This window comes from Rutilus rutilus, assembly GCF_951802725.1.
Source record: "Rutilus rutilus genome assembly, chromosome: 18".
NCBI lineage: Eukaryota > Metazoa > Chordata > Actinopteri > Cypriniformes > Leuciscidae > Rutilus > Rutilus rutilus.
The window spans coordinates 5,181,025-5,194,819 of record NC_140231.1 but is presented as its reverse complement, the minus strand read 5'-3'; positions in this window follow the sequence as shown (position 1 = coordinate 5,194,819).

Genomic DNA, 13,795 nt, shown 5'->3' with positions numbered 1-13,795 from the left:
TCTTCCCTGTTTTAAGTGACCCGGATCAATCTCATTACCCGTGTTCCGGCAAACGGATGGGTCAGAGAGCAGGGAGGAGAGAGAGGGTCTGAATATGTCATCTGTGCCCTTAGACAGAGGTCTCATTAAGATCTGCTGCTGTTTTCACTTTCACATTTGGACCAACAATGCAGAACAATGAGATCTTAGGTACGAGACAACACAGTGTGTGTGTGTACATCCCGGTGGATTCTTCAACCTGAATGCACACCGACTCATTATGAGACTAAATTAAGGTCCTCATGAGGAAACAAGTTTATAAATCATTCAGAGTTTTTTGTTTTGTTTTTTATAAAAAAATGCAGAAAGTTTTGTGTGATGGGTAGGTTTAGGGGTTAGGGTTAGTGTAAGGGAAGAGAGTATACAGTTTGTACTGTATAAAAACCATTACGTCTGTAGAAAGTCGCCACACACATAGTAAACCAGATTTTTCTAAACCTAGACAGAATAATCAGGAGGTTGCATTACTAATCTTGCAATAACGACCGACTAGCTGTACAATTATTCTGCTTACAACTACAACAAATAGACATGAAATATTGATTGATTAACTGAAATTATTTTATCATGTTAGAAGAAGGAGACAGTGAAGGGATCGACAAGAAATATCAGGCCTATTTTAAAGTCCCCCTGTAGTCAATAATTGTATCCCTTAAAACTCATCTTTAATCACCAAAATTACATTTAAACTTTTTTTTCTTGAAAAAAACTGTCATGCCTTAAAATAGCTTGAATGTAACTCTACACCCTTGCCTCATTTAGTATATGCAGTTCTATGAATATGCAAATGAGCCCCGCCTCCACTCACTCACAGCAGCTCAGAGATCCACTCGTTGACGATCACACGTTGATCTGATTGGTAACAAGGTTTGTGACGTCAGAAACGGCAGCCATTTCAAACGGCTTTGGTGTTTATGACATCAAAGTACCGCGAGAGTGATTCAAAAGCATGAGAGCCGTCTGCTCTCTAATGGCTCTCGCGGTACTTTGATGTCATTCAGCGATCGGTCTGTGCAGCGCCGGTTCAAGTCGAACAAGCCTAGTGTTTTTTTTCTATGGAGCCACATTGGGAAGCTCCGCCCACACTAAAATCCAATTGGCCAAAATCGTTCTGCTTTTAGTCGGCCAAAACCTGGAAACGAGTTAGCATTTTAGCATGTCCGGTTCCATCGTCCTGAAGTCAATAGTTTTTTTTTTTATTGTTTTTTGGTTAAACGCCTGAAATAAGGTCTGTGGTGAATACAAGCTGAAGATAATTTCACATTTTATTCGGACATAAAATACATCAGTAATGCCCCTTCTGTTTTTTTGTTTTTTAAAGATTTTCCTTGTCTTGACCAAAGCTGTTGTTGCTAATAAGTTGCTAAATGGGACTTTGAGCGTCATCATGCCGAACAGGTAAACTCATATATCTATACACTACTTTGCTTTTACAGCCTCACTGGGTTTAAAAAAGTTTTTGTTTTTAAAGAAAGAGTTGTTGGAAGCTTAGTTGTGGTGAAGTTATTCAACCGTGGTGTAGCTCATTAATCAATCGTACATTTAGCTTTTTACTTCTGATGATTGAGTGTAAGCTTCAAGATGATCATGATGAACAAAACACATAAGAATCATAAACTTTTGTCGGTCGCAGAGCTTATTTTCTGCAGTAATCCAAAAGCCAATGGAAAATCCTATTGGGTTTTTGTCGAGGGAACCAGGGTGATGCAAACTTCCGGGTTGACCTACAAAAATACGTCATCATTGCAGTGCTCTATAACTATTTATAGTCTTTGCCTTAGCTAGCAGTCCTCTGATATTATGAACGAAAGGCACAAAACTTCTGATTGTTTCTTCTATTTCTACTGTCACACTCAGGCTTGAACCAGAATTAGGGTAAAGCTTAAACAGGTTTATTTACAGATACTGTATGGCAGGAACACAGTGCACAAACAGGTAAGTGACGATACTGTACTTGACACCGCTAGCAGATAAGATGGACTTCTTTGTCTTACAGAATCGTTGGAGAACACACACACACACACACACACACGAGAATCCACACTGAGATGAGGGATGACTGGAAGACGACTTGAATGACTGGTGATCGACTTGGTTGAGGTAAACCGCAGTAGCTAGCAAGGTAGTCAGGAACATAAACTTAGTTTGCGCTCGATGGCACCTCACAACACCGATTTCAGACTTCTGAGGCAGCGTAACGGTTTAATGATCTACAGCAAAATAGAGCGAGCTTTGGTGAAAACTAAGTGAATATTTAATAATTACTATAATAGTAATTTATCACTAGAAATTACATCATAAGTGGAAAACGTTGGTCAAAAGACGGACCATCAACCGCAACTTTCAGACGGCATCTTTATTTTTCAGCTCAACTGTCACAGAATGGAAAGCGCAGGATTGTGGGACATCAAAGGCAGTGAAGGATACATCTATGCTGCCTTCAAAAATCGATCAGATTAAGGAATCTCAGAAGACGGGAAGTGAAGCTAACATTGGATTCGGACGTGCCTTGATGCTTTCATACCTTTGAATGCGTCCTCTGAAGGCAGCGTTCTGAAGTGCCTTTGTACACGCAGCTTTGTATGATGCGTTGATGTAATTTCCACTTACATCAACTGAGGCGGGACATATTGAATGGCCCCTCCCCCTTATCAACAAGCCAATAGCATTTAGTTTACCTCACAGACTGCTAGTCGTACTTGACAGCACCGTGGAAGCGAATCCGAGCGCTGATGATACAATGGATTAAATAGTAGAGCTCGGAATACATTCTAGCCATTTCATTCTTAACCAATGTACAGTTGGAAAAGGGAATAAAACTGGAGCGTTTGAGCAACTGAACACATGTCTCCAACCCATATTGTTTCGTGACGTGTCAACGGTCGCTTTGGCCAGGTGGTATTTATAGCATAGGGGGCGGAGCTTTAAATTCTAGAGAGCATTTGATTGGATGAGAAGCTGAAGTCTGCGGTGAGGTCATAAAAATCTGTGATCCATTTTAGCAGAAGTGAGAGACTGTAACTTTTGAATGCTTATATCTACTAAATGTGAATAATTGTTTTGTAACACACCAGCTTAAAAAACGTACATTTTTATTTCAGGGGGCCTTTAAGCTTTTGGACACAGCCAATGACTGAGGGAGTGTGTGCACTCTATATAGCGCAGGTGATTAGGGCATCTAATTAAACTAATTCATTAAAGGTGGAGTATGTAATATTGACAACTAGCGGTTGAAATGGGTACTGCAGTCCAAATTCAAAATATCGGAGCGAGTTGTTTCCCCCTCCCCCTCCTCCTCAGACTCGACGCTCACGCGGGTTTCCAGATTGAGGACACGCAACAGGAGCGAGCGCAACTGACAATTGAAGGCGACGAGCCTTACACTGTAAGTTGATGAGTTGATTTATGCTTGTTTTAAAGGGTGAACTAAGTAACTTTTTTATCTTAACCGAACAGCTTCGGAGTCATTGGAATGGTTATATGACTGTTTTTGGGTTCAATGGTGGTCGTCTCGCACCCCTCGAGCGCCTGTGAGACGAAAAACCACCCTTGCAACTTTGGGCCGGCGGGTCGCCAGGAAGTATCGCGTGATATCAGGTCTCGGCTCGCGATGTAACAAATTGCTTTACGGCACTGCACACATACACTATCTAAACATTTATATGCTAGCCTTCTGTGTATCATACACACCTCAGTGGACATGGCTCTGTGCGTTCGCCGGCTTCTTTGAAAACAAATGCACATGACCAGCGGGAGAAGATGGGAGGGGGGCGAGTCGCCAACGAGTTTTGACAACAGTGTTGTCAAATATCTATTCCGAAGCTGCAGGGGGAGCTCTATAGAGAAACCCGCAAGCAAAAAGCGAGAAAACAGCGAAGAAATCGGCAAAGTTGCATAATGCTGCTTTAATATGCCTCTGGACATAGAGCTTTTTAGAAGGATAGTCGGGTTGAATCTGCAATCTCTGACCTAGTTTATTGTTAGCTTCCGTGGCTACGATTCGCTGTTTTCCGCCAAGTGGCGATCCTGAGGTCAAAATACTATTGGGTGAACTGGCAGAGTCACACAGACCAAAACAAAAACAGACATTACGACCCGGATCACACATTTCAAAGTAGAATAACTGGCTGTGGCATTGTTTTTCAGAGAAACAAGTATGTGAACTTAGCATGTTTCTTAAATCTCTGCTATATGGTATTTTTGTGCTTTAGTACAGATTAAAAAATAACTTACAGCACCTTTACTCACTCATCTAACATTAATTCCGAAAGTTTAATAGTAACCCCAGTGAAATTGTTCATTTGCCAAATCGTTGCTGTACACCTAATCCCTAAATCTCCGATTTCCTCTCCATTACAGTGTCTGCCAACACAGTCTCAGATGTTCAGTAGTTCAGTGTGATGACACTTCTCTCTTAATGTGGAATGGAGATGCCAGCATGTTGGTAGACAGATTAGAAGGCAGAGACAAAACCAGTCAGACTGGCTTTAATGGAAACACACCTTTGCAGCACAGCTCAAATGACCTCCATGCAAAATGATGCAGGCAGTCAAGCGAATTTACGTGTATAAAGGCAATTTGAATGAGGTTGGTGCATTTGAACAAGCAGATGTGCTCTTGCGTCTCGCTGTTAAGATTCAGCCACTGCAAACGCGACCCTGGTTCGGTCTCCGGTTTCATTCGCCAAAGAGCCAGCTCGACTATGAATAAAACATTGAATCCATTAAAAAATTTATCACCCCTACCTAAGGCATAATTGGCACAATACGTTCTTCAGGAGAGGAGAATGAAGTTGTAACGAAGATGCATTGTATTGTGTAATACTGCTTATTTTGTGTGCCATGAAATATTTAGCTAGTGTACACATGCCTAAACAAAGCGTTGTAAGCTGAACACGCAACTGGGATCGTATTCTCAGTCGGAGCAGCAAGCGACTGGATCATCCTGGTTATGCAGTATATATCATCATGTATTAAAAATAAATATGTATATAATAAATTATATATATATATATATATATATATATATACTATTATAAAATATGGATGAACTCACAAGATGGAACTCATATCATTTAGTTTTCTTTTATTACAATATCGGGAAATCGGATAAATTTGTAATCAATTTGTAGTTTCTTTCCATGTTCGCAATATCACTTGCGAGTTCCTGAATGGCATCGTCCTCTAGGAAGTGACTTATTTTTGTGGGAAAGTATTAGCCAGAGATTTGAAGAATTTGATGATGTTTTGTAGGGGTGTAACGGTGCACAGAAGTCACGGTTCTGGACGTACCTCGGTTTTGGGGTCAGGATTCGATGGGAATTTCGGTACAAAAGGAAAAATCAACGAATCCCCAATGCTAGGTTTCTTTTTATTTATTTTGAACAGACAGTAGTGGAAAGTACAAGTTGTTCCACCTCGAGGTATTTAGTCCCCCTGAGGTAGTTGGTACAGTACAGCCTCCTATAGAGTATTAAGCACTAAGCAGTAAAAAATGCACTCTTGCATCACATTTTTTTGTAGGCTGATAAAAAACAAAAGGTAGACTATTTGGTTACAATCCGCTACAAAACTGAAAAGAATCTCTTGTGTTATAAAAGTACAAAATGCACAAAGTTCATTATTAAGCTTTTTCAAGAAATCACTGAAAGATGTAGCGAGAAGGAGAACATTTCATATTTCATCACTGGACAGTAGTGAGACTTCCATGACACAAATCGGCACAATGCCAAATGATTTTGTCTCATTATAACAGCGGAAACAACTTACAATACTTATATTATTTATGGTCATACAGATAAGAGAAACAATATTGCATACAGTGTATTGTATATAGTGTATACTGTACACTCACAATAAAAACAAAGCATTGTGCTATTGTAAAATAAAGAAAACAAACAGGATGCCGCTTTCTGCAGTCCCGGTTTCCTTTCCGTGAATTAGTGTAGTGCGTCACAAAAATTTATCGAAACTCAGCGTATAGGCGACTAGCAAGCTGTTGTGTGCCATCTCGCCAATGACGAGTCGCCATTCTTGTTTTGGGATAGTGCATAGATCGTCTCTTCTTCTTCTACTCTTTTTCCTATAGTGGCGGTTAGCAAACAGCGTTGCATTACCAAGCGCGTCCCCTTCTGGATTCGAGTGTGGATCGCCTGTAACTTACTGTATTCGTCGTTTGACTGTATGCACTGAACTGTGACGTCCATACCATGACGGTTCGGGATGAATACATGTAGCGTTACACCCCTAATGTTTTGTCATATAAGTTTGTCTATCTCATATTAAAATATTGTTGTCAAAGTGCAGGCAAGGGAAGAGGAGCGGGAGATTCTACATGACAGCAATGTACGAAAACAGAATATAGAGCGAACACAGTCATTGGCTGTGTCCAAAAAAGAATCAGCGCAACCACTTCACTTATGTAAAGATAATAATAGGACAAAGAGAAGAACCAAAATGCTTAAATACATGGCTAAATGAGGGATCAAAACAGACTCAGGTGAACATAATCAATGAGTAACCATAGAAACCAACTAGCAACAGGATCAAATGGAATTGGAAATAAACACAGGAAGAAAACAAGGGAACCAAAGGAAAAACAACATAAGAGTCCACACAGAGATACATGTTATATATCTGTTATTTTATATAACCATACCTGTTATATAAAAAGAAAATGTATTAAATGTATGCATAAAAATTTGTAAATTTAGTATACAAATGAACTGCCTTGTGTAAGTTAAAATTGTGTATGTATTCATCAGATAATCAAGTTATCATTTATAGTTTAAGTGCCTGAGCTTGACTAGGGCATGTTTCTGAATGTCTGCTACAGAACTATACAGATTTTAACAGGAATGATCCAACTGTATTAAAACAGACAGAGAGCTTGTGCAAAAAAAGAGCTTGTGCATATTGCTCGCCATCTATTTGTTCTTGCTGGGATCCCTGAGGGATAAAATCCTAATTAAGCTGAAGAGGCTGAAGCAGTCAGTAGCACATCAGCCCTGCTTGTGGGAAGGAATGCGGCTAGGTGGGCGTTCACGTCAGAAAAGCATTTGCCATTTCATTACTCCTCTGGGTCCTGAGAGGAATAAATTATAGACGAGAAGCTCAGCATATATGAGTGTGTGCATATGTACGAGAGGGAGACAAAAAAAAAGTGTGCATTGACTGACAGATTTGCATTTATGCATTGTCATGTGATTATGATGTAAACTCACCTCAGACATCCCAGATATCATCCAAACCTGTATGACTTTATTTCTTAATGGAACACCAAAGAAGAAATTCGAAGGGTACGTTTATGTGAACGATATACAAAACCCTTCACGCATACAGACGACAACATTGTCAAACCGATCCCCGTTCACACGGATCCTTGAAAATGACTAAAAACGCTGTATTCTGCTGCAGGACCAGTAGTTGGCGATGTCACTTTGTAAAGAAAAACGACGTGGCTGTAGACTAAACACATATTGTGGATGCGCATGCCGTCACCGTTTTCACAAGTTAACGTTTTTGTAGTTTGCACAGAGGCGATAGCGGTATTGTTTTCAAAAACGTGCACTTTGAAACCCGTTTTTTTTTTTTTTTTGTAAAAATAATTGCTAAAACTCATGAAAAGTTCTCAGTTTTTGGTAATATACGGTGTCGTGTGAACGGCCCCTAAAGCTGGTCACTGTTTTCAGTGCAGTTACAGTGAATGGGATTGAGGATTTTATGATTCAAAAAGGATCAAAAAGCGCAATAAAAGAGTCACAAAAGTTCTCCACACAACTTGTGCGCTATTTTCCAAGTCTTCTGAAATCATACGATAGCTTTGTATGAGAAATGGGTCAAAATAGGAAACACTTGACAATAAGTCAAATGTTAGTACTTCAACTTGAACTAAACAAAAATCAGGCCTTGGCAACTAGCTGAAATAAAATCTTTATTTTTTTTTATGCATTATTTTATTTTCAAGTAATGAATTTTTTAATGAATGCTTTAGTTTTAGTTTTAGTTAACGGTAATAACCCTGTCAAGAAGACTTGAAATATTGCAATAAGTCATAGTCATACAGACAACTTATGCTACTTTTATGGTGCTTTGGAGTCCTTTTCTGTGCTCAAAAAGCCTCATTCTTCAATCATATGGAAAAGAGCGACCTGTAAAATCTTCAAAATGTTTACTTTTGTGTTTCACAAAAGCATGATGTGACGTTGACCAAATAATACTGGAAGAAATGTCATTTCTGAGTGATCTAATCCATTAAAATGCACGTTCAACACACAAACGTGCATGTGTCTGCATGTCAAAAAAACACAATAGCAATTACAGGGGCTGGCCTCCGAACTGAGATAACTCATTCTTTCCCTCCCTCTAAAGCGCTCCCAACCCCGTGAAACGCTGACACGGCTGATCATCTGAGTGACGGCTGTAAAATGCTGAGTCAGCCTGGCCTGCACCATCCTCCTCCACAGCAGAGATGCTCATCAATAATGAACCGTTCGCTCAGCCGGAGCTCAGGTCGTGAAGCTCACCACACACTGCAGTAGCTTCAGTATCAGCCGGGTGTCAGCGAAGGTGAAATAACGCATGTGGGCTTCAACAGACGGCTGATGTGCGCTGTTGGCCATTTTGGGATTGGAATAATTAAAACTGTTATTCAGCCACGTAATATCAATAAACTCCTATCATGTAAGTTAGTGTTGCTCCAGATGTTCCCACCTCGACGTTGTCGTATAAAAGCTGCAAAACAAGGTGGTTTCCCCGGGCTTAATACAGCCTAATTTCCTTCACAAGTTTGTTGCTGCCCTACTTAAACATGGGTGTTCCTGACTGTGTCTGCTTTGAATGCAGTAAATAGCATTAAATACCGTCGAGATGGTGAGATGTTCATCTACAATAACTACCATACCTGATTGCAATTTACTGTTAAATTGTTTATTTTTTAATGTATTTTATTGTAATGGCGGCGATCAAGTCTCTTTAGAAAATTTGGACTGAATCGTTCAATTCATTTGGATTAGTTTTACGATCTCTTTTTTTTTTTAAAGCGTCAAAGTGGTAGTTGCGTAGCTGTCAACGGAGGGACAGAAATCTCTCAGATTTCATCAAAAAGATCTTCATTTGTGGTCCGAAGGTGAAAGGAAGTCTTACAGGTTTGGAACGGCATGAGGCTGAGAAATGAATGACAGAATTAACAATTTTTGGGTGAACTAACCCTTTAAAAATGAAGGTTTCAAGAGGGGGTTTTCACGGCGATGCCATGGTTCTTTGCTTCTAAAGTACCTTTCAGCGATCAGTTCTTAAAATAACCTTTTATTCTTAGTGTAAAGAACATTTTAAAACTCTAAAATACAATTTTTTTCACTATAAAAACCTTTTGTGGACTGGAAACATTCCATGCACTATAAAAATAAAAGTTTTTTTTTTTTTTTTGAAGAACCATTTTTGACTCCCTAAAGAACGTTTCAGTGATCAGTTCTTAAAATAACCTTTTATTCTTAGCGTGAAGAACATTTTAAAACTCTAAGGAACCTTTTTCCACTATAAAGAACCCTTTGTGGACTGGAAACGTTCCATCGGTGTTAAAGGTTCTTCATGAAACCATCGATGCCAAAAAGAAAAAGATATTTCTTTGTTACAATGTAAATCTTTGTGCTTTCACTTTTGATAAATGTCATTGATTTTGATAAATGTATTAATCCTATATAATGTATTTTTCATATCCCCATTCCAATTTATTGATCATCGAGTGTGACCTTTTCATTGTCATCAGGGCTTGGGTTACGAGATTGATTTTCCACCCGGCTATGTTCAAATAGGCCTCAGTTCACAGGGTTCACGATGAGGACATGATGGTTAGCTGGACTGGCTCAGATATGGGACACGGGTCATGAATCAGCTTTAGTAGTGCATTCAGCGCCATAATATATCTGAGAGACTAGCATGCTAGAGGAACTCAACAAGACTCACATTTGGAGGCTTTGCCATGAAAATGGATTTTTGCAATGCTACCTTGTTGGCCATTCTTGTGTGTTTGTTTACAGAAAGAATGAAGAGCTTTATCTCTCCTAAACACTTTAAACCAATCTATTGTTTTTAAAAATGATTTTATGTTCTGCTTTTTGCAGGGATCTAACCATAACTCACTAGTAGTTAATCATCTCAAAATATGCCCTTACAAGAAAGAACTGTGGCTGTTTAATAGTGATGGTCAGATTATCATATTCTTGTATTTACATGGTGTTCAGAGGTATGTAAAATAATACAATGGAACCATGGTATTACCATTGCATATGTCCAAAACTTAATGGTGCTTTTAGGTACATATTTATTGATATGCTTTCTTTTTCCGTTTCTAAATGTAAATGTATTCAGTTTATTATAGAGGCACAATTATTTAAAAAGGTTTGGGAGAACAGGCATTAGTGCAACACTGAAAGAAAAGAAAATGACTACTAAAATATTCTGTGCTTTAATACATGTCCACACAGTAAAATAAGTGTTGTGTTCAATGCTATTCTCATTCCACCTTACACACCATTTTTCTCTCTATAAATTGTAGGCCTCGGCAACAGACAGATGGTGTGACGCCATATATCAGAGAAGCAATCTGCACTCCCATCAAACATTTACACATCTTCACCTCCCTTAGCAGAACACACACACACACATGCGTTGGGGTTTCATGTTTTATGGGCACTTTCCATAGACATAATGGTTTTTATACTGTACAAACTGTATAACTTTCTGCATTTTTACATTTTCAAAACATATGATTTATAAGCCGGTTTCCTCATGGGGACCAAAAGCATCCCGACTAGGATTTCGGATATTGCCATCTTTATGGGGACATTTACTCACATTTATCCTAGTAAAGTGCACTGTTTATCCCAGTCCTCTGGATTTCAGTGGATTCTCCCCTCCCCCAGCCTCAGCTCCTGAAAAAGCTCCCGGGAAGCTCAGTGGTGCAGTGTTTCAAGACTCCCCCATGTGGGATCTGTCCTGAATGGGTCATTCAGAGGCCGTCTAGCAATCCGACAACACGTGGTCCAATCAAATTAACGGATATAGTCATGAGTCAATAGATAGATTGTATGGATCAGCCGGTCTATATGATCTACAGTCGAATTTGCGCTTGTCAAGATATTTGTGATGCTAAGAGAAACGACTGAGCTTCTCTTGGTGTCATTTCCTAAAATCTTTAATTGACTCCTTAAAGGGATAGTTCACTTTGAAATATAATGTTGGTATGTTTTAGCTTACCTCAAGGGCATCCAAGATGCAGGTGTCTTTGTTTCCGCAGTAGTTTCAATTTTGATATTTTTAGGTCAAACCGTTCTTGTCTGTCAGTCATATAATGCAGGTCTATGGTCACCACCTCAAAGAGCATGCACAGAGAAGTCCAAATTAAACAATTCCCCATCGTAAGTACACATTGATGGCCTAAGACACGAAACGAGCGGTTTGTGTGAGAAAACAAACAGTATTTATATCGGTTTTACCTCTTGTACACAACCACGTTTTTATATTTATTTGATTTAAACAATATTAATATAAAATTCACAAAAAATGTCTGCAAATAAAACATGCTCTATTCATCAACAAGGCAAGAATTTTTTCACCATTGATAATAATAATAATAATAATAAATGTTTCTTCATCAAACCATCATATTAGAATGATTTCTGAAGGATCATGTGACACTGAAGACTGGAGTAAAGATGCTGAAAAGTCAGCTTTGATCACAGGAATAAACTACGCCTTAAAATATATTCAAATAGAAAATGGTTCTTTTAAATTGTAATAATAGTTTACATTATAACTGTTTTTACTGTATTTTTGATTAAATAAATGCAGCCTTTTCAAAAGCATAAAAAAAAATAATTTTTTGTAATTTTTGTAGTTTTAGTAGTCTTTTTAATGTTTAAGTTTTTTTTTTTTTTTGCTTTATTTTAATGACAAAAAATGATTTTTAATAGTTTTAGTTTTTTCTAAGAGCAACAATCAATTAGCTGATGCCAATAATCTCAAAATGGTCAAATATCAGCCAATATATAAAGGTCCATCACTTTCTTTTCAAGATAGTAAAACCATATCTACACCCTGCCTAAATTTTAAAGCATTAATTATCAGACTGCATAATTTCCAACCGCATACTAATGCAGTGACATTTCCACATTACAATGGTCATACATTGTAATCCATTCATTAGTATGCTTAAAATGTCGTCTTTTCTGAATCGTTTTATTAATATGCGAATGCATTCCATTCAGAATAAGGGAACGACTATAGTGATAAATGCCCGTGTTGGTTAAGCATGCTGTCTCCAGTGGGAGTGAGGCGTGGGATGCAGCGAGGTCCGCGGTCCGTGTGTGTGTCGTTCGCCGTTCACACACACAGCCCAGAGCCGCAGCGTGAACACACGGCCTCGTCCCCTGGGCCTTCTGCAGACACACACGACGCTGATCTGAAATAAGGCCAGTCCGACTGCTTGTGGATGAGTGACTCGACAGAATCTAGATAATTATGCTATAGCTACACTGTAAATGATTTATGTTGTTTTCACAGTATTATACTGTTTTTCTCAACAGTTTCTTGCTGTATAACCTATGTACAGTATGTTACTGTAGATTTTGTTGTTTGCACAGTATTATACTGTTTTTCTCAACAGTTTCTTGCTTTATAACCCATGTACAGTATGTTACTGTAGATTTTGTTGTTTTCACAGTATTATACTGTTTTTCTCAACAGTTTCTTGCTGTATAACCTATGTACAGTATGTTACTGTAGATTTTGTTGTTTGCACAGTATTATACTGTTTTTCTCAACAGTTTCTTGCTTTATAACCCATGTACAGTATGTTACTGTAGATTTTGATGTTTTCACAGTATTATACTGTTTTCAACATTTTCTTGCTGTATAACCTATGTACAGTATGTTACTGTAGATTTTGTTGTTTTCACAGTATTATACTGTTTTTCTCAACAGTTTCTTGCTTTATAACCTATGTACAGTATGTTACTGTAGATTTTGTTGTTTTCACAGTATTATACTGTTTTTCTCAACAGTTTCTTGCTGTATAACCTATGTACAGTATGTTACTGTAGATTTTGTTGTTTTCACAGTATTATACTGTTTTTCTCAACAGTTTCTTGCTGTATAACCTATGTACAGTATGTTACTGTAGATTTTGTTGTTTGCACAGTATTATACTGTTTTTCTCAACAGTTTCTTGCTTTATAACCCATGTACAGTATGTTACTGTAGATTTTGATGTTTTCACAGTATTATACTGTTTTCAACAGTTTCTTGCTGTATAACCTATGTACAGTATGTTACTGTAGATTTTGTTGTTTTCACAGTATTATACTGTTTTTCTCAACAGTTTCTTGCTTTATAACCTATGTACAGTATGTTACTGTAGATTTTGTTGTTTTCACAGTATTATACTGTTTTTCTCAACAGTTTCTTGCTGTATAACCTATGTACAGTATGTTACTGTAGATTTTGTTGTTTTCACAGTATTATATTGTATTCTCAACAGTTATGTACTGTGCACACAGTTGACAGTATGTAGATTTTCAGTGCATTCTGGGAAATTATCAGTTACTGTAAATCTAAATACAGTAGTGCAAACTGACAGCGAAAAACACCACGCAAAAGTTTGCAGGTACAATTGCTAGCCTACTAACGTTATTCTTACATAAAACATTTTCGGGACTGGGTGACCCAGCATTATATGTAACCGTTGCCCTGTTGTAGAA